General features: G+C 43.9%; 1 long non-coding RNA gene across 1 annotated transcript; it reads left to right on the forward strand.

Moving 5' to 3' along the window:
- Nucleotides 1–2,596: 2,596 nt before the first annotated feature.
- LOC115475679 lies at nt 2,597–23,799 on the forward strand. The gene is made up of 3 exons (XR_003943082.1): nt 2,597–2,694; nt 15,888–16,056; nt 23,714–23,799. It is a non-coding gene; the product is annotated as an uncharacterized LOC115475679 (long non-coding RNA).
- The last annotated feature ends 124 nt before the right edge of the window (nt 23,800–23,923 follow it).

Genomic DNA, 23,923 nt, shown 5'->3' on the forward strand with positions numbered 1-23,923 from the left:
CACCCCACAAAACCTTGATAGATTTGGAAAGGCAAACTATTATATTTAAATTCCAAATAAAAAAACACAGCTGGGACAATGTATACATGGGCTTCAGAAGCCAATATGGTCAACTAGGTTAGCCTGCAATAACTAACCGGCTCTTTTACTAAGGTGCACTAAGCCCTTAACATGGTTTAGCACACCACAAAAAAGTTTACTAGACATGCTAAAGCATTTTACTGTAGTTGTTCTGTTTGTGCGCGCTAACTGCATGCTATTAATTTTTTGTTTTTGTTTTTGGAGGGGGTATGTCATGGTGAAAATTGGGCTGGGAATGGGCGTGGAAGCGTTATCTTGTTCTGAGTCAATTAGACATTTTTTTAACGTTTCTTTTCATATGATCTGGACCTTTAGTGGGATTAAACGGATTACAAATACTAACATTTGTTTAGATCCAGCTACTGCGCTCACATTACCACGCACTAATTAACGTGTGGTTAATGTGGGAGTATTTAGTGCCTCCTAACACTGTTATTTTGAGTTTAAATATACTAATCATATTAAGGCACGGCCTGAAAATAAAAAATAGAAAAAGCCCTTTTTTAGGGGCCTACCCAAAATTGTGGCACTCCTGCTATGGCTGGCAGACATCCCCAACCTCTGTCACCTGAAAACTTTCTCTTTCCTGCTCCTCAAGCAGCCAGCACTCTTCCAAATGGCAACTGACGGAATGTGCTTCAAGCTGATGTCAACACCGGCCCCCTCTGCATATGCTCCAGTTTCACGTATGTACAAGAACTGAGCATGTGCAGTCTGCCGGCGATGACAATAGCCCAAGCACAGTGTGCCTATGAAGGAGGAGGTCTTCAGGTGGCGGGGCTTGGGGATCCCTGCCAGCTCAGGCATTTAATATTTGGGTTTGATTGGGGGGGGGGGGAAGGAGCAGAGAGTGGGGCTGGGGCCAGATTCTATGACCATGCACCTTGGGCTCAGGTCCACCCAAAATTGGCCATCTGGCTAGGCCCCTGCACGAGAAATGGGTGGGAATGCCCAGTGTTGGGATGCTATGGCCATTTCGTTGCGTTTCTTAGCAAAAGAGCTCCTAAATTCATAACCATCCATGTCATCATCAAGTTGGGAATGGGGTAGAGAACAAAAGGTGGGCACTGTGAGACACATAGGTGCCAGCTTTGTGGGTGCCGAGTATCCCCAATATTGAGTACTACTACTACTAAACATTTCTAGAGCGCTACTAGGGTTACGCAGCGCTGTACAAAATAAACAAAGCAGGACGGTCCCTGCTCAAGCTCCTTCATTGTCTTGCACCCCCCCCCCCCCCCCCCGAAATCATTTGGAAATGTTGGCGCCTATGGTGAGAGTTGCACGAGAAATTAATAAGTGGCTGAAAAGGGCTAAGCAGGTTTATTTTATTTGGCATGATTTCTATTGCACCCACCTAAATGAGTTTTTTTTTTTTGTCTTCAGTTCATTATCATGTTGCCAAAACTTTTCTGTAACACTAAATGTCTATTTTCTATTATATTTCCACTACCCATGATGTACTGTAAGCCACATTGAGCCTTATAATAGGTGGGATACAAATGCAATAAATAAATACATACATTTGCTCCTTCCACCCCAGTGGCGTAGCCACAGGTGGGCCTGGGTGGGCCGGGGCCCACCCACTTAGGGCTCAGGCCCATCCAACAGTAGCACATGGTAATGAAAATGCTGCTCTCCACAATACTGGCACCTTTGCATGCTCAGTTTTCAGTGTATGCCTGCTGCAGTCTACCAAGGTGGAGACTGGAGAGAAGCATTTTCCCACCAGCTGAGATATTTTTTTGATGTGGGGGTGGGGAAGAGAGCATTTGGTGCCCACCCACTTCTTGTCTAGGCCCACCCAAAATCTGCTGTCTGGCTACGCCCCTGCCACCCTCCTTTGGTTTCCCGAGTGTCCCCAGTGCAGCGCTATCCTCAATCCGACTCCTCCAACTACAAACAGCTTTTGCCAGCAGCTTTCCTTTTTCTCTACCGCTCGGCTTCTGCCTCTCTTCTTCGTTCATTCTCTGTAAAGCGCGGAAGCCCCGTTGGGAAAGAGGAGCCCTGGGACCACCGGCCCCCATGGCAACCAACCGCATCGCCTGCTTCAAACTTTCCTGGTTAATTAATCTACGCAGCAGAACCCCCCACAGTTACGCTGACTAAACCTTTCCTGCAGCGCCATAACTAACGGCTCCAATTTCACATTCACAGCTTTTGGTTACGAGTCCCATCTATTACACACACAGCACAACTAACTGCAAAACAGGCAGGCAGCAAAGGAAAAAAAAAAAAAAACCCGCCAAAGCCTGAGGCAACTCACCTCAGTTCCCGGCGCTTCCGGAAAGAAATTGCGCCCAGCCCCCCCCCTGGCTGTCAGTCACCCGTTGTCCCCTCCCACCGATTCACCCAACCATCTGCCTCGTGAGTCGCCTCTACTCCTCACTTTCCATCAGGGCGAGTGGGCAGTGGTTCGAAAATCCACGCCCTCCTCGGAGACGCTTGGCAACTGATGAGGGTCACGAGCCCGCCCCGCGGGGGGGCTCCGAGCACCAGTCTTGTCTCTATTGGTCTGCAGATCGCTGTTGCCTAGCGACAGTGACTCCTTGCCCAGCTGCTACGGGGGAGGTTGACATCTCTCCTCCGCTGTGGTGAGGACGGGAAAGCAAGGTAGTTTCCTTTGGATTGTTTGTGTGTTCGTTTTCCAAACATGTGTTCTGAAACAGGAAATTCTCGGTAGTTAATCGAGTTTTATTTACAGAACGGTGTTGGCCAAATTAAAAATATGTTTAGGCCTTTTTCTGCCTGTCAGGGTTAGGGGCCGTTTAGTTTTTGCATTCCTACCTCCTGTAAATGCAAACACTTAAAACTTTAGAAATGAGGCTTATGTTTTTCACACAGAAATGATTCAGGTTCTGGATGAGTGTGATTAATTCTGATAAAATGTTGCTGTCACATGGAAGGTGAAGGAGGCAAATGAAACAAGAAACAGAAAGATTAAGAAAAGGCCCTGAAGATAGCACCCTGGAAATGAGGGTGCACAAGCTTTATAATTCAACTAGTTATTTTCTGTCTCTCCGAGGATATGTCTCCAAGAATTTCTGCCCAGGCGGGAAGGGTTAGGTCAGCTGTTGTAGTTGTTGATTTGATCATTAGGCATGTAGATAACCTGGTGGCTGGTGAACGTAAGGATCGCCTGGTCACTTGTCTGCCTGATGCGAAGGTGGCAGATCTCACGAAGGAACTCTACTGTAGCTGCATTTCATTTTCGAAAGGGCACCTATAATGAAATGAGGAAAATGGTTAAAAAGAAACTAAAAGGATTGGCTGCAAAAGTTAGGACACTAAGAGGCATATTTTCAAAGCACTTTGGGAGGCTAAGTTCCATAGGTTTCTATGGAACTTTGGGAGGCTAAGTGCTTTGAAAATGAGCCTCTAAGAGGCTCATTTTCAAAACACCTAGACATATGGAACCTTGTAAGTTTAAGTATTTTGAAAATATGCTTCCACATCAGGCATGGACGTTATTCAAAAATACCATCTTGAAAGCCCAGAACAGATGCATTCCACGTATTTGCAAAGGTGGAAAGAAGAGAAAATGACATCCAGCATGGTTAAAAGGTGAAGTGAAAGAGGCAATTACAGCCAAAAGAATGTCCTTCAAAGAATGGAGAAAGGACCCTAATGAAGAAAATAAGAAGCAACATAAGCACTGGCAAGTCAGAAGCAAAGCTTTAATAAAGAAGGCTAAAAGAGAATATGAAGAGAAACTTGTTGCAGAGGTTAAAACTCACAGTAACAACTTTTTCAGGTGCATCAGAAGCAGAAAGCCTGTGAAGGAATCCGTGGGACCATTAGATCACGTAGGAGGAAAAGGGGCACTCAGGGAGGACAAGGCCATAGTGGCACTCAGGGAGGACAATGTACATCATCCGCATAGATGCAGAACTGAGTGTCCATTGACTGAATCAGCTCAGCTAGTGGCTTGACGTAGATATTGAACAGAATAGGTGATAGTATCGATCCTTGTGGTACCCCGCAGGTCAGTGTCCATGGTGGTGATGAGTTGCTGCCAAACATTATGTGGCAGTGACCAAAAAAGCAAACAGGATGCTAGGAATTATTAGGAAAGGGATGGTGAATAAGACTGAAAATACTATAATGCCTCTGTATCGCTCCATGGTATGACCTCACCTTGAGTATTGAGTTCAGTTCTGGTCGCCATATCTCAAAAAAGATATAGCGGAATTAGAAAGGTTCAAAAAAGAGTAACCAAAATGATAAAGGGGATGGAACTCATCTCATATGAAGAAAGCTAAAGAGGTTAGGACTCTTCAGCATGGAAAACAGACAGATAAAGGGAGATATGATTGAGGTCTACGAAATCCTGAGTGGTGGAGAATGAGTAGAAGTAAATCGATTTTCTTATTCATTCCAAAAGTAAAGACTAGGGGATACTCAAAGAAGTTACATGGAAATACTTTTAAAACAAATAGGAGGAAATATTTTTTCACTCAACGAATAGTTAAGCTCTGGAACTCTTTGCCGGAGGATGTAGTAACAGCGGTTAGTGTATCTGGGTTTTAAAATGTTTTGGACAAGTTCCTGGAGGGAAAGTCCATAATCTGAAACAGATGTTGCCACAATTTGGGTTTCTGCCAGGTACTTGTGACTTGGCTTGACCAATGTTGGAAACAGGATACTAGGCTAGATGGACCATTGCTCTGACCCAGTATGGCTACTTTTATGTTCTTATGTTCTAACCTGGGTCTCACTGCTACTAGCTCAGGTCCAAAACCCCGACTCAGGTCACAGGGATAAATCACACACTTTTCTCTCTGGACGATGTCACAGGGGATCACTCACACACGGTACTCATGTCCCAATTTGCCTGCATCCAAGCTTGGGAGTGAGTTAATGGTCCAGAATAGAGATCCGGGGTGTTGGGAGCTTGAGAGAGCCTCAGTTGTGGTGTTCCAAGAGCAACCGTTCTTGCTGTCACGCCACAAACCACTCTGCGCTCCAGGAGTCTTTTATTCAATGCAAAACAACTTTACTGGAACTTCAGCAAGCAGTGGTTAAACTCCTCAGAGTTCTTTATGTGTATTACACATCCAAGACCATTCATGGAAATCTCTGTCACTTCCCTTCACTCTTTAATAAAGTCAATGCTGTACATATTTACACAGACTTCTCTCCATTACCTATCCTATTCTGTCAGTAACAAATCCAAGGCTGCTTCTGTTGCTCCTGATTCCAATCCAACTCTTTCAGGCACAGATGCGTCTGCAGGGGCGTAGCCACGGGTGGGCCTGGACGGGCCCAGGTCCACCCATTTTCCCTCCAGGCCCGCCCATCCGCATTGCTGTCTCTATCCCTTTTGTCCCACGGAGGCAGCGCTTCCTTCCTGCCCGCCCTGTCTTCTCCCGAAGCTCCGCTGCATCGGTCCCTCCCTGCAAGTAGAATCCTCCTTCGCCGGTCGCGCTGCGCTGTGCTGCCATGTAATTGCACACGCAGCTACGCTCCTCCCCCTGCCGCGTCTATCTGGCCCTCTGTGATGCACTTCCTGTTTAGGGCCGGATGAACGCGGCAGGGGGGGGAGCGAAGCTCCATGTGCATGGCAGCGCAGCGCAGCGTAACCGGCGAAGGAGGATTCTACTTGCAGGGAGGGGCCGATGCAGCGGAGCTTCGGGAGAAGACAGGGCAGGAAGGAAGCACTGCCTCCGTGGGACAAAAGGGACTGGAAGGAAGGGAGAGAGCTACTGGATATGGCAGGGAGAGGAAGAAGGGACTGGAGGGAAGAGAGAGAGCTACTGAATATGGGAGGGAGAGGAAGAAGGGACTGGAGGGAAGGGAGAGAGCTACTGGATATGGGAGGGAGAGGAAGAAGGGACTGGAGGGAAGGGAGAGAGCTACTGGATATGGGAGGGAGAGGAGGAAGGGGCTGGAGGGAAGGGAGAGAGTTGCTGGGACATGGGAGGGAGAGGAAGAAGGGACTGGAGGGAAGGGATAGAGCCGCTGGGACATGGGAGGGAGAGGGACTGGAGGGAAGGGAGAGAGCCGCTGGGACATGGGAGGGAGAGGAAGAAGGGACTGGAAGGAAGGGAGAGAGTTGCTGGGACATGGGAGGGAGAGGAAGAAGGGGCTGGAAGGAAGGGAGAGAGCTACTGGATATGGGAGGGAGAGGAAGAGGGACTGGAGGGAAGGGAGAGAGTTGCTGGGACATGGGAGGGAGAGGAAGAAGGGACTGGAGGGAAGGGAGAGAGCCGCTGGGACATGGGAGGGAGAGGAAGAAGGGACTGGAGGGAAGGGAGAGAGCCGCTGGGACATGGGAGGGAGAGGAAGAAGGGACTGGAGGGAAGGGAGAGAGCCGCTGGGACATGGGAGGGAGAGGAAGAAGGGACTAGAGGGAAGGGAGAGAGCCACTGGGACATGGGAGGGAGAGGAAGAAGGGACTGGAGGGAAGGGAGAGAGCCGCTGGGACATGGGAGGATAGGGAGAGAAAGAGGGGAGATGGATGGAAGGATGCAGAGAGAAAGGGGAGAGACTGGAAGGATGTGGAGAGAGAGAGAGAGGGGAGACTGAACAGAAAAGGGTAGAGAGATAGAGACACTAGATGGAAGGATCAGGAGAGAGGGTAGATGGGTGGAAGGATGAGGAGAGAAAGAGGGAAGACACTGGATGGAAGGGTAGGGAGAAAAAGGAGACGCTGGATGCAAAAGAAAGAGGGGAGCTGCTGGATGGAAAGAGGGAGAGGACAGAGTAGGGAAAGACTGGAGAATAAGAGGAAGGGGCATGTGGAGAACAATGGTGAGGAAAAGATGAAAAGCCATACGTGGTGAATGGACAGGAATCCCTGGCAAGAGAAAGACGAAGGAAAACAGAATCTAGAGACTGGGAGCAACACAATGAGAAAAAGTAAATGGCCATACAACAAAGGTAAAGAAAATAATTTTATTTTAATTTAGGATAAAGTAATATGGTACCTGTGTTAATAAAGTTTCAGAGACCAATACTTCCTTCCTTAGGTCAGGAGAGGATACCATAATAGCGTTATGCTGACCTGAGGCAGGAGGTTTTGGCCTCTGAAAGCTCATTGAAAAGGGTGTTAGGCTTTTAAATAAATTTTCTGAAACCTGATGCACTGAAAAGCAGCACTTTACCCCTATGTGACAAATGCATCTGATTAGTGTGACTAAATTTTGCTGGGGAAGGGGGAATAGAGAGAAAGTTTTGTGCCCACCCACTTTAGGTTCAGGCCTATCCAAAATTGGCAGTCTGGCTACGCCACTGGCTTCTGTCCTTCCAGCAATGCATGTCGCAGGGCTACACCCCGGCCTTGACCAGGCTTTCCTTATTTTGGTTCCTGCTTCCAGGATGGATTCCCTTTATCCACCTGAAGCTCTTTCTGCTTCTCAGTTGCCACTTAGAGGGGCAGCAACTCTCCTTAATTCAGCCTGTATTTATTCCTATCACTCCAGGATCCTCCAATACTCCCATGGGTCTTGGCAGGGGTACAGGCAACCAAAGAACTCCAGACTCTTTTATTACCTTTCAAACTCCACCCCTGCTGTCACTCACCACAGGGAACCACTTTATCTCTGCATCTTCTTTGCCTATCCCTCCCCTGGGCAGGCCTCCAAACTCACACTCCAGCCCACTGGCAGCGACCTCCCCCCCCCCCCCCCTGCCCCCAAGACCTCTAGAAGAATCTAACACAACTTTTAATAATACCCATCTCATGGGGTATTACAATTATATAATCAACGTTCATCACAGAACAGTGGGGTTTCTTCCTCAACAATTTTAAGATGTGGACTAGCAGAGGGATAGGGGCTATTCGTTTTGCATCAAGTGCTGCATGTATGATTTCTTTAAACTATTTTATTTAGACTTAGATCATGATTTTTCTTTATTGGTAGTTTAAGGTGAGTTATATTCCGGTACAGTTGTTATTTCCCTATCCCTAGAAAATTTATAATCCAATGGCTGGATAATTAACCTGCTCTAATGCATGATATTAGCAAAAAAGCTCTGTTGCGTGGAACAAAACTTGCTAAATTTACTAATCTGCTCCAATACGTGTTATTAGTAAAAATACTCCATTGCATAGAACAGGACCTGTGGTAAAAGATATTTGACACCCTAGACAAACCTTGAGATGTGTGCATCTCCCCCATTTCCAGCATCTTCCATGCCCTTCCCTACCACTCCATAGTCCAGCTCTCACCCCCTCTGTGGTGTTCAGCATCGCTCTCTTTCACTCCTTCCCTCCCTCCCTCCTTCCCCTTCTTGGTCATCTTCATCATCCCTCCCTACCGTATCTGGCATCTCTCTTGTTCTTTCCTTCTTCCCCCCCCCCCCCCCCCCCATATCTCTCCCCCCTCTTCCAGCCCCCACAAGGTGTTCAGTGGCTTAGTTCCTTTCTTCTGGAGCAGCGACGTGGCAGTTAGCATGTGTAAAAGTTACACTGCAGCCAACAAAGGGCCTTGAACATCTGCACATGCTGAGAACCTACAGGGGAAGGAACCAGCAGGCCTTGAGCATGTGAGGATGCATTGGCAATGATGTATCTTCTATAGATGCTGACTACCACATCACTTTCCTATTGGAAGGGAGGTAAGATACTGAACATCTCAGAGTGGAGGGAGGGAAGGAAGCAGAGGGATGTTGGAGACCTAGTGCCAGTGCCGCCCTAAATTGTGTCACCCTAGGCAGACATTGAGTTCACCTAGTGGTCAGGGTAGCCCTGCTATTAACATACTGTAAGTTAGTAATTCTAGCCCTCACTATTGCTTGCAATATCTGAATAATTTATTTGGGTTTTCTTCTTGCTGCAAGTTATGTGCAAGAAGCTTTTAATTAAATATATAGAGAGTGCACTCCATTTAAGTGCACGTCAGATAAGCGCATGCTCTGTTTAACTGCTTGCCGTACTTCGGTCCCGTTTTTGGCACCATCAATTTCTATGGGGACAAACTTTGGTTTAGCACACCACTGATAAGTGCAAGATTCACTTCTGTGCATGGTTTAAGACCGCTCCTATGCAGGAAAGACTCCGCATAAGCGTGCACACAGAATATGGAAGCCAATTGGCACGTGACAACCAATGAGATTTCAAATTTACTGTCCCTTTAACTGCCACAGGCAGAATAAGCAAAAGAACGTTGTTAGAGTGTACACTGGGGTCGTCGTTGCCGCGGTGGAACTGTAAGACTTTAGCACTAGCTGAACGAATAGAAGTTCTTAAAAAATTAGAAAACAAAGTCAAGCATCTATTGCTAAAGAATATGGTGTCAATCCCAGTCAAATTTCACGTGTCTTGAAGCAGAAAGACCAGCTTCTGGAAGACTGGCAAAACAATACTATCCACAACGGAAACGAAAACGGGCGGGAAAAGCTGAGGAGGTAGAAGATGCTCTTCTTTGGTGGTTTTCTCGAGTCAGGAGCAGACAGTTTCCTGTCAGTGGTCCACTGCTTATGGAGAAAGCTAACCAGCTAGCTGAAAGTCTTGGACTAACTGAATTCAAAGCCACTGTTGGATGGTTGGAAAGATGGAAGGAGAGGAACAACATAAAACTCAAGAAACAGCATGGTGAGAAACAAGACGCTGATGACTTTGGTGCTGAAAGTTGGGTTGTTTCAGTTCTTCCTACCATCTTGGAGTTTGCACCTCGTGACATTTTCAGTGCTGACAAAAATGGTCTCTACTGGCGAGCGATTCATGATGGAACACTTGCATTCAAACATGCCGAAACTACTGGAGGTAAAACGTCGAAGGACCGACTGACGATCCTCCTTTGCTGCAGTATGGATGGGAGTGAGAAGTTGGAACCCCTCGTCATTGAAAAGAGCAAACAGCGCCGTTGCTTCAAGAAAGTTAAGCGACTTCCTGTGTCATATGAGGCTAATGCAAATTCATGGATGACTGGGGAAATTTGGAAGCAGTGGCTAAAGAAGTTAGACAGTAGAATGCGGGCACAAAAGCGTCAGATTTTGTTGCTTTGTGATAATTGTGCTGCACACAGTGATGATGTCAGGCTGCCTAACATCAAGGTGGTCTTCCTGCCACCAAACACTACCTCTCTGATCCAACCTATGGATCAGGGCATAATAGCCAATTTCAAACAACATTATTGGGCTCTTGTGCTATGTCATCTCATAGCGTTATGGATGACCAGACTGGCAAGGATAAACGTGCTGTTGAACTGGCTCGTAATCTATCACTGTTGGATTCCCTACATATACAGAAGGAAGCCTGGAATCATGTTACACAGGCAACCATTGTGAATAAAACATACCACAATGATCAACACATGTGAACTCTTCCACATGTAATCAGAACTATCCTACTCTATTATGTGTTATAATATGATCATGTTTTATTATTATCACGTTACCCAAGATTCTTTTGCAATACTAAATGTATACTTTCCTACAAATTTCCACAATTCATGATGTATTGTAAGCCACATTAAGCCTGCAAAAAGGTGGGAAAATGTGGGATACAAATGCAATAAATAAATAAATAAAATAAATAAACTGCTACAAGCGGGCAACCTTTGTTAAGGATGTGGAGAGGGATGAAACAGATGCAGCTGTTGCAAACGCGTCAGATGAACAGGTTATTGACATCCCAGCCGGTGTTACTGAAGAGGAGTTCCATCGCTACGTAGCTGTTGATTACGATCTACAAACAGCTGAAGACAGCACTGATGTCGAGATATGCGCCTACACGCAGGCAACAACGGCTGATGATGGAACAGATGATGAAATGAGCAGTGAGGCACATGCTGACGAATTTCAACAACCTCCTCCTGTCACTTTTGCAAGAGCACTGGAGAGTCTCAACACCGTGCGGGCCTATCTGGAGGCCACTGGATGTCAGTGCTATGACAGTTTTTACCGTCTGGCAGACCTAGTCTATGGAACTCACAGACCCAATAGTGTACAGAGGACTATAACTGATTACTTCAAGTAAGCCTAACGTCAGTTAACGGAGATTGTATACTGTATGTATAATAATAAACAGTACTGTACATATGTTTATCAGATGTCAAGCTTCTTTGGGTCACAACGGTTAAGTGCATGCTCTGGTTAACTGCATGGATTTCTTTGGTCCAAGACCCTTGCACTTAAGCAGATTGCACTGTAGTTGTTTTTAATGTATATTCTTTTCAGAGCAATTTCTAACACATGGGGCTAGATTCAGTAAATTGCACTAAAAAATTGATGCAGAAAAAATTTTGCGTCAAGCGATATTCTATAAAGGGTATCTGAAATTTGTAGAATAGCACCTAAACAATCCTCATCTAACTTAAGGCGCCTGCATTTACACCTGTTGAAACCACGTGTAAACGCCAGTGCCCAAGGGGGTCTATTACAAAGCGTTGGTAAGTCCTACATGGGCTTACCGAATGCTAAATTGGGATTACCACTGGCCCAGTGTAGCTACCAGTGGTAGTTCCCCCAGTGCATGCGCCATTTCTGGGGGAAAAAAGAAAACTGGAAATGGCTTGCACGGCGGTAATCGGGCAGCGCTGCATGCTGCCCGGTTACTGCCGGGTTATCGTGGGAGCCCTTATCACTAGCTCAGTGGGTGGCTATAAGGGCTCCCTGCTGCATGGTCACCTGGTAAGAATTCTCTTACAACATGGCCTCCCTCCCTCCCTCCCTCCCTCCCTACCCCACCCCCCACCCCCCACTGGAGTCTCCACAAATGCTCAAGGCCCGCATCAGCCTAGTGCATAGCATTGGAATCAGCCTCTGTCATAGAAGGAGGTAAGTTCAATGTCGGTCATTGAGGAGAGGAAGTGGAGGTCAGAAGTGCCCTGCCATTGGGAAGCAGAGTGGTGGGGAGGAGGAGGACTGACTCAGTTCCTACAAGTTATTTTGAACAAAACATTTCCCCCCATGAAATCACTTTCATTTACCAAGAAAAATGGCTTTGACATGCTACCTTTTGCAGTGTTCCTGTTCCTGCTTAAATACCTTTTCTCCACTCTGCTCTTGAAAGTGCTTAATTTTGCTAGTGATTTATTTATTCCAAAAGCATTGCCAAATAAGATTCAGTAGATTTTAATTAGCATAACAATACAACTATCAACCTGTGGAACTTTGTAAGTCTAAGTGCTTTGAAAATAAGCCCCATAGTAACCTAATTAACTTTGGGCCCCTTTTACAAAGCAGCGTGCTTTGCCGTGTGCCAATCTGGCACTACTGCCGTGCTGCTGCAGGAGCCCAGCAGTATTGCCTGCCCACAATGTGTGCCATTTCCGATATGTCAGATTTTTTAATTTATCTTTTGTGCCATGGGCTTACCCAGCAGTAATCACTACCTGTGCTGGGCTAATGCGGGAAACGGCCATTTCTGACCCCTGCCCAGAATTTCATTTTTCTGGGTGGTGGTAAAAGGGGGGCCTCAGCGTGTGGCAACCCATTCGCCGACACTGCTGCAGGACACCTTTTACTGCCACTTGGTAAAAGGGGCCCTTTGTAAGTCTATGCTCTTTGAAAATGAGCCTCCATCTCAGGCAAATGTTGTATCACATTAAAAGGAAATGAAGTAGGTGCCTATTTTGGGACTATTTTATAAAGACACATAGGTGTCCCTTTACTAAGCCGTGCTAAAAAGTGGCCAGTGGTAGTTGTAGCGGGTGGATTTCCCGCAGTTCTAAAATGGTCAAATTTCTTCCCATTAATGGTCACAATCTAATTTCCAAATTATTGCGCAGCCAGTACTGCCTGAGCCCTTACCACCTCCTATTTAGCAGTAATCATGCTGCCTGATTACCGCCGAGAACGCCTGCTGCCCGCCTCCATGCTAGAAAATAAAAATAATTTTCTAGCACGGGAAACAGTGCATGGCAAACCCAGAACTACCACAGGGCACCTGGGTGCGTCCGGCAGTAGTTATGTTTTGCCACGTGCTGCTACCTGTGCGGTAGCCCTACTGTGCCTTCATAAAAGGGCCCCGTAGATGCTTATGGGGCATTTGTACTAAAGCGCAGTAAAGTTTTTTTTTTCTTTTACCATTCATTTAATATAAAAATGAATACATCTTTAAGGGGCAAGTCTATAGCAGTGTGCCTATATTTAAGTACTTAGACGGTACCTATGGTCAGTGGCGTACCAAGGGGGGGTGGTCCACCCCGGGTGCACGCCACTGTGGGGGTGCCGCGCGCCTGTCGGCTCTTCGTTTTCATGCTCCCTTTGCCCCGGAACAGGTTACTTCCTGTTCCGGGGCAGAGGGAGCATGAAAACGAAGAGACGGCAGGCGCGCGGCACCCCCCCCCCCCCCAGCGGCGTGCCCCCGGGGGGGTTCTTTCTCTGGGGGTTCTTTCGCCGGGGGGGCGTCGCGCTGTTCCGGGGGGGGGGGCGCATCGGCGATCCGCCCCGGGTGTCAGCCCCCCTAGGAACGCCACTGCCTATGGTATCTATTCTTTAAAGAAAGTAGGCAACTACTTTCCTTTATAGAATGCTAGTGTAACAGGTAAAATAAGTGCCTGTAATTTAGCCATGAGCCTAAAGCAAACAGACTCGTGGCTCACTGATCCTGACCCTAAACACTCGGTCATGGATGAATTTGCTACCAAGCAATTATGGACTAGCCATTCCTGTATTTTAGGCATTGATTGTATCTCTTTGTTATTTATTTAAACATTTATATACTGTGTAGACCTAAGAGGTTTACAGTTTCTTACAGGTACTGGCACTGTCCCAAATGGGCTCGCAGTCTAATGGTAATGGAGGGCATGCCCAGGGTCACTTGGAGCTGCAGAGGGAATTAAACCCAGTTGCCCAGGATCTCAACCCACTGCCAGCTGTTAGGTAGCAGTGGGAATTGAACCCGGTTCCCCAGGTCCACAACCTGCTGCACTAGCCATTAGGCCACTCCTCTACTCACATCACATTACTCCCCCCCCCCCTCCGGTGGACACAGTAACTGGATGTCATCAGCATATAAAAATACATACACCCCGAATTGTCTAATTAAACACCCCCAAGGGCTTCAAGTACATTTTAAATAGTAAGGGAGACAATGAGGACCCTTGGAGTACTTCCCATCTACAGCCATACAGGTTGGATTGTTTGTCCTGAAAGCACACTTGAAATTTCCAGTTAGTCCAAAAAGAAGGTTATCAATAGAAATCAAACAAAATAAAACATGGAAAAGAAAATAAGATGATACATTTTTTTATTGGACATAACTTAGTACATTTCTTGATTAGTTTTCGAAGGTTGCCCTTCTTCGTCAGATCGGAAATAAGCAAATGTGTTAGTTGATAGTATATATAAGTGAAGCATCAAAGCATTTCAATGACAGTCTAGCAAGGTGGGGGTGGGTAGGAGGTATGCATGGGTACATCAAAGCATTTCATTTCATTGATAGTCTAACAGGATGGGTGTGGGTAGGTGAGAGGAGAGTGATAAACAGAGAAATACAACTTTATGGTTTATAATGGGCTAGAAAACCCAGATCCTTGTTAAGTCCTGTCCGTTGGGTGTCAAAATATTCAATCATTCTGACTTCAAAGGTCTTACGTTCCTGTATTGTTTTAAAGTTACTGTTCAGGATTCTTATTGTGAAATTACTGGTGCAGTGTCCTGGTCCTGTAAAGTATTGGCCCACAGGGTAATGCAGTTCAGTGCAGAGTCACTAATACCCAGTTCTAAACATCTCTTTAGTAAGATACTAGCATCTACTCTAAAAAGACCAACAATACAGAGATTCTTCTATGGAAATACCAATAAATCTGGTCTAGCATCCCTACTAAAAGCATCTCTGTCCTACTACCCAGTCTGAACCTAGCTTGTGCCACATCAAAAGCCCACGACTTTTCACTAATCTTCTCTCTCAAGAACTAGGACAGTGTTTCATAATGTTACATATCTTTGCACTGGCTTCTCATAGAAGGTAGGATACCATTTACATTTTTCTGCATTATCCACAAAATATTGTTTGGTTTTGCACCATTTTATACATATGATCATTTTAAATTTACTAGCTTTACAAGGTCACGCAGAGAAAGTACCTGTATTCCGTTTGATTTCCCTTCTATTAAAGGCAAAACAATAATGAAAATTTTTGAAACGCTGCCTTTCAAGCAGCTAGATTGGGAAAAGATGTATGCAAGGTTTTACAGGATTCTCATAGCTATTTAGATTTTAGAAGGAGGATTAAAACTATCCTCTTTCATAGATACATGTTAAACAGAGAATAGTATCACAGGTATTATTGAAATTCTTATATAGAAAATGATGGCATTCCATAACAGTTTTTATTATGTAAATCTCAGGTATTGTTCTGGCCTCTCCTTAACTAGTGATCCGCTTGGAACTGTGTAGGTAATAGCGGAATATAAATCCCGATGTTATGTTCACCTCTTTTTCGATCTTCTTAGAACTTTCTGCAGCTGTTTATCCTGTATACAGGCTGCAATAATTGTCATTGCTTCAGAATGGAGAATACACAATCCTCTTTCTATTATCAGATGGTGGTTTTGATGGAGAAAGTGACAGCTCCAAGAAAAGACGAGTTAGATTTTTATGAGGATTCTTGGGGACTATTGCAGAAATATTTGGACTTGTGATATTTGACATGTGGGTGGACTGAAGAGGGGAAGGGGTTGGTTATAGTAAGGGGATTTGTTTTTGTTTCCTTTTCCCTTTGGTATTGATATCAGTATACTACAATAATAACACATTTCCTTTCTGGGGTGGTTAATTGTTGGTAATCTTCTGTTTACTGCTTGATTGTTTAAAAAATGTAATAAAGTTGAAAGTTTTATTTAAAAAAAAAAGGAAAGAAATCAGCCTACAGTTCTCAGATTTAGACATATCTTTACCCATCTTTTTTTCAGAATGGGAGTGACATTCGCTTCTTTGAACTGACTGGATAAACATCCTTTCACTAGAAAGGTGTTAATATGTATAGGTGACTTCTTGAATTGATTATCGGAGCAAGCTGTATAAAAGACTGCAGGGATTGGATCCAGAGGTGACCCCTTTTGTCTTCACTGATCCAACAAGGTATTTCAACTCTCAAGACAGAGTGATGGTTTCAAATCAATTTAACCTAGGGTACACTCAACCATCCCTGGCCTGTCCTCTACTATGAATTTGAAAACAGTACCGCTTGCATTATTCTCTGATCTTCTACCTGCTAGATCACTCACACCGCATGTAAATCACTTTTATCACTTATGTGAACTTTTATCAACTTTGTCCAAAAAACATTAACCATATCATCAGCATCTAAATCTTGTATTGGAGTCTGATCCGTAATATTGCCCTCACCAGTGAGCTCCCCTACAGCTCTGAATGTTTTCTGTAGGTTGTTAGGTGCGCTATTAATAATCTACACATAACTCAATCTCTTTGCCAATGAAATTATTTGCCAGGAAGGCATTAGCCATTTTTCTCCAAACCTATCTTCTACTTTTTATTCTGACCCATATCTTCTCCAACTTACACAAGGCTCTATTTTACTGTAATAAATCATCTGTATACCATAACCTTTGGCAGAGTGGATGAACTTGTTTAGGCTTAAGAGGTGTTATTTCTTCTAGTACAGTCACAGATAATGGAAACATTCATCCACATTAAATAAAAAAATAGTAGCCAGGTGATGGAATATTGTTTAGTGCCTCCAGTCGATCTGAGCTTATGGTGACCCTCTGTATAGTTGCCCTGAACTGTGTTCGGTCTTCAGTCAGGTAGCTGATCATTGATATAGTGGCATCCATAATCTTGGAATAGCCATTGCTTTATCACTGATTCAGGGATAGTGAGCCCTCGGGCTGCTGCAGGCAAATGGCAGCAGAAGGTGAACCACCCAAACAAGGATGGAAGCTGAAGACAGACAGGACTGGTACTGAAACTGAAAGGACTGAAACTGAAGACAGGCAGGACTGGAACAAGCAGGGCTGGAACTGAAGCTGAAGACAGGCAGGACTGGAACAAGAAGTGCTGGAACTGAAGTTGAAGACAGGCTGAACTGGAACAATCAGGGCTGGAACTGAAGCTGAAGACAGGCAGGACTGGACCAAACAGAGCTGGAACTGAAGCTGAAGACAGGCAGGACTGGAACAAGCATTGCTGGAACTGAAGTTGAAAACAGGCAGAACTGGACCTGAAGCTGAATACAGGCTGGACTGGAACAATCAGGGCTGGAACTGAAGCTGAAGACAGGCAAGACTGGAACAAGCAGGGCTGGAACTGAAGAAGACAGGCAGGACTGAAACAAGCAGGGCTGGAACTGAAGCTGAAGACAGACAAGACTGGAACAAGCAGGGCTGGAACGGAAGAAGACAGGCAAGCCTGAAACAAGTAGGGCTGGAACTGAAGCTGAATACAGGCTGGATTGGAACAATCAGGGCTGGAACTGAAGCTGAAGACAGGCAAGACTGGAACAAACAGGACTGGAACTGAAGCTGAAGACAGGCAGGATTGGAACAAGCAGGAGCGAGCTGGAAGTGCAACAAACACAGACAGACGAGAACTCATCTGAAGACCTCTGTTACAAAGGCAAATCATGAAAGTGCCAAGGTGCTTTATAAAGGACTCTACTGATGATGTCACAACTAAGAATGAGGCTTGGTTGCAGGAACACCAGAGTGAGGCTTGAATGTTGGAACATCAGAATAGGACTAGAATGATCTCTGGAACACGATTGAGCCTGGTCACTGGGAGGAGAGGTGAGTATAGACATGGGACATGGGGCACGGCCACAACCGTGACATTCTTATCTCTTGAAATGAGCGGTGAGATCTGCAGCCAAGGTACTTATAGCCCAGACTGGCCATGGTCAGACACAGGCTGCTGATCTTGACTGACCTCAGTCTGACTAAGAATGACTTATTTTCTTACGAGGGTCAGGTTTTTCACAGGTAGGAGGGATGTTGCTGGCTGCTGAATGATCCTGGTGAAGTGCCACTAGCATCATCATTTAGTGGTTAGCAGTGGTATAAGTAGGAAGGCTCAAATGTCAGTCTTGCCCATGAACAATGGAACTTTTCAGAATAGTAAATTTTCATTCTGTAGGAGTGACATTGGTGTCTGAGGGTTGGGGTTTTGTGCTGGTAGACTTCCTAATGATCTTGACCAGCAAGGCTGTCACTCAGAGCAAGGTTGTACTGTCACTGAGAATAGGTTGGTAGTTGTGTCATTCTGTCAAGTGATATGTGCTGCCATCTAGGGATGGTGAGAATAAGGAAGGAGAAAAAACCCTTGTCAGCTGTCCCTTTTACTTGGGCTGTTTAGTGGAGATTTTCCAAAAATTATTGCAGTGTATGATAAAAATGTCAGCTACACGCTTAAAATAATTTTTTTTTATAAGGTTATTATAAGAAGAGTGGAGTGGAGTGGAGGAGTAGCCTAGTGGAGTGGAGTGGACTTTGATCCTGGGGAACTGAGTTTGATTCCCACTGCAGCTCCTTGTGACTCTGGGCAAGTCACTTAACCCTCCATTGCCCCTGGTACAAAACAAGTACCTGAGTATATGTAAACCACTTTGAATGTAGTTGCAAAACCCTCAGAAAGGCGGTATATCAAGTCCCATTTCCCTTTCCCCCTTTCCCTTATGACATCACAATATCAGAAGTGAGCCAAGTATCGGGCAATCAAGCCATTGTGACATCACTGATGAGGTTGGTTCTTATTGGTGGAATGAGTGGAGGCGTAGCCTAGTGGTTAGTGCAGCAGACTCTGATTCTGGGGAACTGAGATCAATTCCCACTGCAGCTCCTTGTGACTCTGGGCAAGTCACTTAACCCTCCATTGCCCCTAGTACAAAATAAGTACCTGAATAAACCACTTTGAATGTAGTTGCAAAAGCCTCAGAAAGGCGGTATATCAAGTCCCATTTCCCTTTCCCGTTATAGAGCCACCACTGTGATTCTTAGCACATTTCTCTGAAGGATTCCTGAGAAAGGGTTCATGAATCTCTGCCTTTGTAGCCTTTACCTCCTAAATAGCTATAAAAGTACATTGATAGTGACTTAATTATTAAGTTTCATTGCTGTTGTGAATTATAGTACCCACGGAAGGAAGTAAAAATGACTTTTACTTTCAACAGTCACTATTTAGTTAATTGAAAAAATACTTAATGTTTATCTGGAAATTAGGCACATACACTGCAATGCATGCTAATTAAAGATACTATCAAGTCTTCTTTCAGTAAGTAAAACATAATTCCAATGTTCATCAAAGAATATTCACTCAGATATAAAATGCAAAGTGCAATAAGAATGTCAAATAATTATTTCTAAACTGTATGTGACGCTTCTGTATATCTTAACTTTTGTGGTTTAATACTAGTAAATTATCATACAGTGTAGTATAATTTTACAACTGTTCTAGCATAACAGTGTAATATGTACTTATGATCTTATGCAATGTATGCATTTATATACCACTGTATTAAAATATATATTAGCATATGAAGATCTACTAGGGCCCTGTTTACTAAGCCACGCTATACATGCACTAGCATTTTTAGCACGCTCTAAAAATAAGCGCATGCTAATGCTAGAAACATCCATAGGAATATATGGGTATCTCTAGCGTTTAGCGTGTGCTAATTTTAGTGCACGCTAAAAATGCTAGCGCATCTTAGTAAACATGGCCCTTAGTGTAGAGGCAAATTTTAGAAAGGATGTGCAGAGGGGAATTCCAATGCCCAAGTCAGGATGTCAGGAATTTCTACACTATTTTCCAAGCGGCTCTATCCTATGTAACCCCCCCCCCCCCCACACACACACACACACACCCAAGACAACACCACTTCTTGACATCACCTGACCCCTCCCCGAACCATGTTACCATTCCTAAGAGGGCCCCACGTGTGAACATGAGCCCAACACGTTTCAGTCACCTCCATACTTCACTCCCCCCCCCCCCCCCCCCCGGCCCGAGGTTCAATGTTGCCTTTCACAATTGTGCAGACTTTACTCTGTAGGTCACTTATTTACAAGTGCCTTAAGGATTCTTGTACATGCTTTTGTAATTAGTTACTTAGATCCTCTGAGGACAAGCAGGCCTATAATTCTCACAGATGCGGGTCTGTGTTGCCGGTCCGAAGCTTGTAGCAAGGTTAAAAATAGGTCTGTGAGACACGCTTCACCACGCATGCGTGAGTTCCTTCCCGCCCACCGCGAGAGTGTGGGACCAGCAGTTCTCTTTTTTCCGTGGTGAGGAGACGACATGTTTGTTATCCACTCCTCATAGCTGGTTCGGATTTGGTCTTTTTGTGCCTTCCTTTTTCCTTTTTTTTTTAATACCCCTTTCAGGGTTCATCTTATTTTAATCTTTTCCTGTATCTTTTTAGATTATTTTTACCTTTTCTCTAAGTTTTCTTTGTTTTACCACACTCGCTAGGCCATGTTTAGGCCTGGCCTTCAGTCGAGTTTTTCCCTTTCTCTTTTTTGGTGCACTTCCTCTTTTTTTTTTTTTTAAGCACCATTGAGTCTTTTGATTTGGCCATGGCTGTTTTTCCTTTCATGTCATTGAAGATTCCCAGTGGCTTCAAGCACTGCACTCGGTGCAACAGGACCGTCTCTGGCAAGGACACCCATTCTTGGTGTTTAGAGTGTTTGGGGAAGGAGGAGAGACGAACTAAGATGGTGGTGTAGCAAGACGCGCTGAGAAACACCTCCGAAAACCCACTTTGGAGATGAGAATTTCCTCTCTTAAAATGCCCCACACCAAGCGAAAGGAGTTGACGGGACTAGTGCCCTCACCTACCTTGACTTCCTCTCCGATCCAAACGGGTCTCGAGCGCATCTTTGTGCCAGTCTCCCAGATTGCAAGAGATACGGATCCCATAACGGGGATTTCTGGGGAAGCAGAGGCCCTGCTGGGAGATGAAATATCTCTCTCTCCACCTTCGATAGTAAAACCTCCATGCCCAGCATCAGCGACGATTCCAGAAGGAGAACAGCGCCCTACCGGAAGTGTTTTGGGTGCGGCTCCCAGTGAGGGTCCGGTATCGCCGCAGAAGATGCCGAGAACTGAGGCAGGAGCCTCAGGGAAAATGCAGAGATAAGCCTTGAAATGATTTGGACGAAGCTGAATAAAATGGATGTAACTCTCCAGCAAACATCAGGTGAAGTCAATACTTTCAATAATAAATTTAAAGAGTTAAACTCAAAAGTGGATTTGATAAAGGAAGAATTAGCTGAAAAAGTTTCAAGTATCCAAAAGAATGTAGATTCTTTACAAGAATTCAAACAAACTGTGGTGAAAGATAATACAGACATTCGAAGGAGAATTGAACAGATTGAAAACTTTAATAGAAGATTAAATTTACGTTTGTTGAATTTCCCCAAAATCCTTGGGATTAATCCGCATGATATATTTAAAAGATATTTAAATGAAGTGTTAAAAATGCCCCTTGAAGCAATTCCTCCTATAAATAAATTATACTAGATTTAAAAGGAGATGCGGGGGAAAAACAAGAAGTTGGGAATACAAACTTGGATTTAAATAACATTTTAGCTATATTAGAGCAATCTTTGGATGAAACAACAGAAAGATCCACTCTGATTGTATCATTAATATTTGAACAGGACTTAAGTAATATAATGAAACTCTACTTTAAAAATTTAAAAACCTGCTTTGGTGGTATTAAAGTACAGATTTTCCCTGATGTAACAAAATCGACCCAACAAAGAAGGAAGGCCTTTTTGGCATTGAAATCAAGAACATCTGATATAGGAGGGACATTGTTTTTAGCCTACCCCTGTAAATGTATTGTTAAATTGGGACAGGTAAAATACACTTTTTATTCACCTGATCATTTAAAGTCATTTCTAGACTTGAAACAACTGAAATAATATCAATATAAATATGGGAGTATTACGCCACTTTGTTGATACCTTTGATTTATTATGTTAAAAATCTTCTCTAACTCATATCGCTCTCTCTAATCGCTAATGTGGTCTAAGGAAGCAAAAATTATTATGTCATGTTGAGATTATGAAATTGATGTTTATATGAAATTTTTTTTGTTCTGTTTAAAATGATTATTATTATGTTCTTGTTGTAAAGAATGACTATGGCTGTATTTCAATAACAAGTGTATTCTTCTTAAATTTAAAAATTAATAAACAAATTTAAATATAGAGTGTTTGGGGCCTGCTCAGACCCCTGCAGACTGTGTTCTCTGTCTTTGTATGAAGAAGAGAACACAGTTGGGCAGAGAGGCGCTTTATTTCTATTTTCATGGAGGAGAGACTGCTATCTGAGTATCCTGTCCACTCTGAGCAGGTAATAGGACACATTGAGGCACTGTTTTTAATTAAAAATAGTATGTATGCTCCAAAATTTCCTAAGTACCAGACTTATTTCATACAGATTACAACTGATATGGCTGAGAGCAGCCTTAGGAGTTAGTAAGTGAGGAACTTGTACTTAAAACCACACATATACCTGTTTGGAGAGTAACCTACAGATTATAGTCAGAGGATGGAAAGTTACTGTTCAAGGCTCAAATGTGCTTTTCAGCATCATGATCCTTGAGACCTTTGGTAATACTATTATCTGTTACTACAGGCAATCATTTACCTTGTAAATTAATTGGGATATAGATTGGACATTTTCTTTAAGACACAGATGGTTCAATATTCAACCATAGCAGTCAGTGGGGTATTTAAGTGCTGGATACAGCATTTAAACAAGCAAGGAAAGCATGCATTGCATGGCATATAGAATTCTTTCCAACTCCTCTGCATGCAAATGGGTGTATATGTGTGCTTTCTATTTGTCTTCAATAAGGAAAGGAGATGAGAGAAGAAGTCAGTTTGAAAGATGCAGTTCCTTAATCACAATGTTACAGTGGATCAGTGAATGTATATTGCAGCTGTTGGAATTGCTTCTCTTATTGAAATATATTGTGACATTTTTTGGTGAGGGTTCATTTATCTTCCGCCCCCAGCCTCTTTTTGTTTTTGAAGTTGTTTTCATTCCAATCAACCTCCTTTTTCACATTCTTCCCAATCACGAAGAAAAGAAAATGCTTAAATAAAAGCATAAGATTTTGTATGCATAGAAAAATGGTGAGTTCCCTTTTTTTGAGAGTGGAATTTTATTTATTTATTTTTAGCAAATAATAGCAAATTTTGAATTTTATTCCAGAGAATCATCCTATTTTAAGAGAGATGTGAGAAGGAAGCTAATGGGTTTGTTTACTTTTATGCCTCCTATATTGTATAGAACAAAAAATGATTACAAAATATGATGCTACTGATTGCTGATTATGTAATAGACTACTACATACATTTTAGTGTCAAACATTGTGCTCTAATTAAAGAGCAAATAAAAACAAGAGGAAAAGAAGACCACTTGGTACTCTAAAGTAGTAGCTGAAAAGGTAAAAGAAAAGAGGTCAGCTTTCATAAATTACAAGAGATCACAGAAAGAGAGACAAGCAACAATATCTGGAAAAGCTAAGTGAAGCTGGTAAAGTAGTCAGGAAAAGAAAGATGCAAGTGGAAGAAAAAATAGCCAATGTAGTAAGTGGGGGGGGGGGGGGGGGGGTAGGGTGGGGAGTGGGACAATACATTTTTTAGTGACAGGAGAAAGTGTAAAAGTGGCATTGTGAGTCTCAAGGGTTGAGAGGAGGAATATATAGAAGCTGATAAGGATAAGATGAATTTGCTAAATTAATATTTCTGTTCTGTGTTCACAGATGAAAGGATAGGAGTTGAACCTAGAAGACAAACACGAATAGGAATGGAAGTGTGACAGACCTTGAACAATTTTCAGAAGACCTGTTTATGAGGAGCTAGCTAAACTGAAGGTAGACAAAGTATTGGCGAAGGATAGTATACTTTGAAGGGTAATGAAGGAACTTAGGGAAGTGCTGGCACCTTTACTGTCTGACATTTTCAATGCTTCT

This window comes from Microcaecilia unicolor, chromosome 8, assembly GCF_901765095.1.
Source record: "Microcaecilia unicolor chromosome 8, aMicUni1.1, whole genome shotgun sequence".
Classification (NCBI taxonomy): Eukaryota; Metazoa; Chordata; class Amphibia; order Gymnophiona; family Siphonopidae; genus Microcaecilia; species Microcaecilia unicolor.